The 6,438-nt window shown below is 38.4% G+C and overlaps 1 protein-coding gene across 1 annotated transcript in view; it reads left to right on the top strand.

Moving 5' to 3' along the window:
- Positions 1–6,438, top strand: part of LOC104490070 (triadin-like) — a gene marked incomplete at both ends in the record, with an annotated part of 41,387 nt that overhangs the window by 12,929 nt on the left and 22,020 nt on the right. The gene's annotated exons all lie outside the window — the stretch shown is intronic.

Below are 6,438 nucleotides of genomic sequence, written 5' to 3'. Positions count from 1 at the left end.
TGCTGAAATCCAGTGCAAGAGGACATCATAGTATAGAGAGGACATTATCCTAGGAATGGTAAGAAACGATATTTATGAAAACAATCAATGATAGAGTATTTAAGGACCCACTAAGCCTTACAAGCTTTCTTTAGCCAGTTATTTGCTCAAGAAGTTCTCCACCTGCACTTCTCTGGAATGGATGTTTTCTTACGCCTTGTGCTTTAGGCTCTCTCTTGACAAGCCCAGGTCCAGTAGGAGCTGGGAACTTCTAAGGATATAGCCAAGAAACAGAGATTCTGAAAATGGGGAGAAGGAGGACACGTATTTTTGTGGAGGGAAAATGAACAATCTTGGGATTTAGTAGGAAGAGTGATCCTATGGCCTGTTGGCAAAGAGACACATGGAGATAAGTGGTTCCATCTAAAGACAGCAAAGTATTATACCACCTCCACAACTTTTAAAGCAGTCAATTATAAACAGAGAGACTGGTCTAGGTTGCGGGAGAGACAAAAGTTATCAAAACCTTCCAGAGACCTTCAGTTATGCCTTGATTTAGAAAATACCCCTCTGTATCTGATGTGATTAACCCAGTTTCTGGCTTTACACAATTGTACCATTAATAAATCACAACATGAAGACTTGCATGGAGATCTTCAAGATCCCTCTTACAGTTCTGCTGAAGCAGTTTGGACACATCAGAACCCTTTTTTCCAGATGGTTCCCTGGGCTGTTTGACCATCTCCTAAGGCAGGGCTTAAGAAGAAGGGAGTCTTGGAGAAGATTGCTTTTCATTTTTGACCTTTCCAGCTACAAGGAAATTGGGAAAACCATGAAGAGGAGTAGGGAGATAGAGAGGGAATGCTGTAATGACTTGGATTTCAGAAGCTAAAGTACATGACTGACTGTTCTTGCCTCCCAGTGTTGTTCCAATGTTGTGTGTTCAATTGTCACCCGGTGGTCAGCTGGCCTGACAGGTGAACAACTTTGATGACAGCTTGAGGTCCCAGAAAGTGGCAGTAAGTCATACAATAGCTTAAATCATCTCATTTATAGGTGAAAAGGAAGAGGACAGCCCCTTAACTGAAAAGTCTGTCTATGGCTCCACCTATAAAGCAACTGCTCTCTGACCTGCTAAGTCTTTTATCAACATCTGAAGCTAAATGCTGTGAATGGTTGTTGTGATAGGGCCTGATACATTTATTGAATTCAGCATTGCCTTCAAAACGAGCTTTAGTCAACCCACAGGCTGTGAAAGTCAGTGCAGAAACGTCCAAACTATGTCTCTGAGAAGCAGGTTAGAGGCCAGGTACACCCAGCTCTGTGCTCTACAGAAATCCCTGAGGAGAGGGCCACCAAACACTGCCCGGTTGGTGATTGTTACTGCCTTTCTCAGGCAACGTGCTCATTCCACACCAGCCTTTGTGAACTGAAATATTACTGAAATTCATTTTCTTGAACAGGTAAATGTGGGGAAAACACCAGCACACTAAGGCCTTTTAATAACCCTAATATCCAATTAGCTTTGAAATCTGCTATATTTCATCCTTTTATGGGTTTTTATATTTTACAGTAAATTATATTTTGCAAACAAAGAGATCTGAGTGCAATACATCTAAGGAATTTAATTACAGTCACTCTGACACCACAGTACTTTCAAACCAGGGATCATTTCTGTCAATCCCAATATTGCCATTCGTGAAGGAGAAAAATACAATTTCTCTCATTAAAAATTCCTTCGCGTAGTTATATTGGCTTTTTTTAGGATTGTTTACACCAAATATGAACTTCTGTCTTTGTGAGTTTATAAGAGCAGTGTCCCACTCATTAGACTTCTTAGGTGTAATACATGGATTTATAATGTGAGTAATAGCAATATCATTCAGTTTTTACACTTTGATCGAATTTTAGGAATATTTGTATTATTGAAAAATCCATATTCATTACTGGCAACATAAGATTATTTTAGGCTCATATACATATTATGTAAGTATTTATGTTGTTCATTTACTGAGAGTTTAGTCATGTTACTGCAGTCTTAGCTTTAAAAACTGAATGAAATGTATATAAACTGAATGTGTCGAATTCATTGGTAGCTGTACATGGGGCAATTTTTGCTAAGCAGCTCCATGAAGCATTAGTTGGTTTTCTTGTTTCTCTGGCCAGCATTTGTCCCTGACACTGACTAGCAGATACTCCTGTAAAATTGCAATAATTATATCAATATCAATTAACTTCAGAGTCTTCTATTTTACTTTTTGTAAAAGAAAAGTATCTGAGTTCTCATCTTTTTACAGTAGGTATTAGTGGAATTTTAGCCATAAATGCAGGTAGATTTTGCTAAATCACAAGTCCATCTCATGAATACCATGACTGCAATAGTGACTTACCCTCTATTCTTCTGAGACATTTATAGATAGCCCTCATGAGCCCTACTGTATACAGTATAAAAATTTGCATTCTGATTTTATCTGATGAAATATGGAGCTTGAGGATATTTTTTACTTTGTATAACATGCGTAGGATAAGTGACAATTCCTCAGAGGGACTGGTGAATGACCTTACTTCCAAAGGATAGATTTTCTGATTTATTTACCACTGGACTACAGTTCACCAGCCAAGTACAGGCAGTACTCCCAGCATTAGCAAATCACTCTGTCAAAATTGTTTTGTACTCCTTTTGGCTGCCTGTAAATGAAGAATTAATATGCATTTCTCCAGGGATAATTTTCCAAGTTTTACTTTTAAAACTTTAAATCCTAAAGAGGGAATCTTATTTTTTTTTAGAGATGCTGAGACATATTGGTTCTGACGGGCACCTCTATTCTTCTACTGGCAGCGGTATTTCTGAGTTCCAGGAACGATACAGCTATACAGAAGGCCTCTGATTTTCTTTTGTTTAGTTTCATAGATATAGTCTATTCCATGTATTTGATGATTTATTTGATGTTCCTGAATTTTATTCTGAGTAATATTGCTAGTGTTATTAATATTATTGTATCTTAATGATAGGAGACAAGGTTCTACTCTAGCAGAACTTGATTTTTGTCATTATTTTTTTGCCCTTAGAGAGTTTGAAATCCTCAGCCACATGGATGGATTTCAGGGGCACTAGTTGGTCACTCTTTTGGCATGTAGCACATGCTTCTCTAAGTTATATGGATCTGCTTTTTTATTCTCCCTGTGCCACACTCCTGTTTTACACTCCTCCCCTGCTTTCCCAGCAAAGTTTGCCCACTTGCTTTATGTTTACAATTCTTGAACTGTGGCAGATCAAGGAGTTGTTCCAATGAAGTATCTTTTTTATTTTGCAGCTACCTAAGCTGGATTCTTGTGTGTCTTTCTTTTTGCATGCGCATCTCAGCGTGTGGTTGTGCATGCTGCCTGCTGCTGAATTAAGAGTGATAAGCATCTCTTGGGTATTTGGTTGTAACATGACAGCCTTGCTTGCCACAGGCATACTGTATATTTACAGTCAGATTTTGTTTTTGTTTTAATCACTTGGAAGTTGATTTTACATGCATGGTTTTACTGTGTTCTAGTTTTGGTTAAACAACTTGCATTTCACGGTATACTGGACTCACTACTGGATGACCTTTACAGTTACCTAATTGACAAAAAAGACAGTCAGTGGGAGCACAGATATGATATATTATCAATATAGCCTATCTAAAATCTTTGCACTGAAGTACCCATTTACCCTGTGGAGCTTATACCACTACGTGACTATTTCGAATAATAGCTAGACTTCAAAGGAATTTGGTGACACCATTTCTTTTTATTGAGTTACCCTCATATGCTTATTACGTGGACAGTTTTGCTAATCTCATATTGTTGAAAAGATAATTGCCTTGGATAAACTAATCCAGATTTCTGACATGTTGACATGGCAAGAGTGTGTCCTACAGGGCAAAACACTCACCCCACCTTCTCATTAAAAAATCAATGAAGCCTCACCCTTTGCACATATGCTCATGCAAAGTGGAAAAAAAAATGACAGACAGTTAAGAAATTCAGGCGAATGGTGGTGAGAGTCCATAAGGAGCCCTACAGTCTGCTTGGTCCTGGAAGGAAGTGGCAGACTGAATGTTCTTCATGTCTATAGCATTATCCCAAGGCTTGTGTCTTCTTCCATTGTCAAGAAGCATTCAATCAAAGAAAAGAGATTATCGTTATTACACAATGTGGCAGGAGAAATCCAAGACATTGCCGGTATGATACTTGCCTTTTAATATCCAAAAACATTTACGGAGATGCTTGTATAAAAGTACATCAATATTGCAAGATTATGGAGTATATTACTGCAAAAAAAACCCAAAACCAAAACAAAACCATAAGTTTAGTTATTAAGTGCCTAATTTTGAAAGTAAAAATGCCTGTATTTACTGTGGGTGGGCTGTGGCACTGGAGTTAAATGCTTGCTCTCTGCTGTGCAGATAGCAAAACACTTAACTCCTCAACTCCTACTTGATTAAAGACTAGAATGTGTCATGGATATATCAGTGACAGGGTGTAACTTTTCACCTTGTTACATTACATTATGTGGGGATAATTTGGATACCAGTGTAGTTTCTGTGATGCAGTGTAATAATAATTAAAAAAAAATCATAAAACATAAGAAAGCAAGATGTTATCTGCTTCTTGTTCAGAGAAATTCAGCATGAAAAACTGTGGACCAAATTATAGGTGTTCACATTTGAAAGAGATTGCTTGAGACTTATTTTTTTTCTGTGGAGAGATGCTTTCTGATGCTATTCAACAGCCCTCTCCCCTACAGCAGAAAACAAGCAAGCTGTGTATTTACTTTAGTAAAATGCTAAAATTTTGGAGCTGAATTGGCTATTTTTCCAGTTTTACTTTTTAAAGAGGGAGAGTACCTAAGAACATGTCTTTTCCTCTGAGGATGATACTGTACCCCAAAATTTGCAGAGACTCATCTAGATACATCTTCAAGAGTTGACAGTTAATTGTCCATCAGTTTATAAGAAAATCATTCATATGATGAAACATTTGACAAAACATTTGTTTCTGCTGGTTACATAAATGGACATAATAGAGTAACAGAAGCATTTTTTCCTAGAATCATCAAATCATAGAATAGAATCATAGAATGCTTGGGTTGCAAGTGACTATCAAAGGACCTCTAGTCCAACCCCCTTGCAGTGAGCAGGGACATCTTCAGCTAGATCAGGTTACCCAGAGGCCCACCCAACCTGACCTGGAATGTTTTCAGGAACGGGGTTTCTACCACCTCTCTAAGCAATCTGTGTTGGTGTTTCACACTCTCATTGTAAAAAAAAATCTCCTTTATATCTACTCTTAATCTCCCCTCTTTTAGTGTAAAACCATAACCCTTGTCCTGTCACAACAGGCTCTGCTAAAAAGGCTGTCCCCATCCTTCTTATATGCCCCCTTTAAGTACTGAAAGGTCGCAATAAGGTCTCCCCAGAGTCTTCTCTTCTCCAGGCTGAACAGCCCCAACTCTCTCAGCCTGTCCTCACAACAAATGTGTTCTGTCCCTCTAATTACTTTTGTGGCCCTCCCATGGAACATGAGCAGGGACATCTTCAGCTAGATCAGGTTACCCAGAGGCCCACCCAACCTGACCTGGAATGTTTTCAGGAACGGGGTTTCTACCACCTCTCTAAGCAATCTGTGTTGGTGTTTCACACTCTCATTGTAAAAAAAAATCTCCTTTATATCTACTCTTAATCTCCCCTCTTTTAGTGTAAAACCATAACCCTTGTCCTGTCACAACAGGCTCTGCTAAAAAGGCTGTCCCCATCCTTCTTATATGCCCCCTTTAAGTACTGAAAGGTCGCAATAAGGTCTCCCCAGAGTCTTCTCTTCTCCAGGCTGAACAGCCCCAACTCTCTCAGCCTGTCCTCACAACAAATGTGTTCTGTCCCTCTAATTACTTTTGTGGCCCTCCCATGGAACATCTCCAACAGGTTCACGTCTTTCCTGTGCTGAGGATTCCAGGGGGAGAATAGAATCTCCTGGGAGAGTTCTGAACACTTTTCAAACACTCTGAAAGGAAAGAAGTAATGAGGTTACAAATTGAGTTTCATATTAAAAACGTAAAGATAAGTTTAAGCAATGACCTTGTAAAATAGTTCTTACATTTAATGACTCATTGTCATAATTGATTTCTAGTCAGAATTATTACAACACATACTGATGGTATTTCAAGTTGTTAAATACTGGAAGCATTACAGAGCTACGCAATTCTTCAGTACTCAGTATCATTGTCAGAAGTTAATTCAATATGAAAAATATTTGCAGAAAATTATTTAAGCCAAAAGAAGTATCATCCATAATTTTAGGGCATAATTGGCAAAGAAACAACTCAGAAACCTAAAACCCGTAAGTTCCAGATGTCAGTCTATGAGCATATGGGGTTTTTTTAGAGTTTGGATGGCTTCATGTATGGGGAAAAAACAACTCAAAGAAGGAAGA

This window comes from Buceros rhinoceros, unplaced genomic scaffold (genome assembly GCF_000710305.1).
Source record: "Buceros rhinoceros silvestris isolate BGI_N320 unplaced genomic scaffold, ASM71030v1 scaffold653, whole genome shotgun sequence".
Lineage (NCBI taxonomy): Eukaryota > Metazoa > Chordata > Aves > Bucerotiformes > Bucerotidae > Buceros > Buceros rhinoceros.
This window is presented reverse-complemented; position numbering and strand designations above follow the sequence as displayed.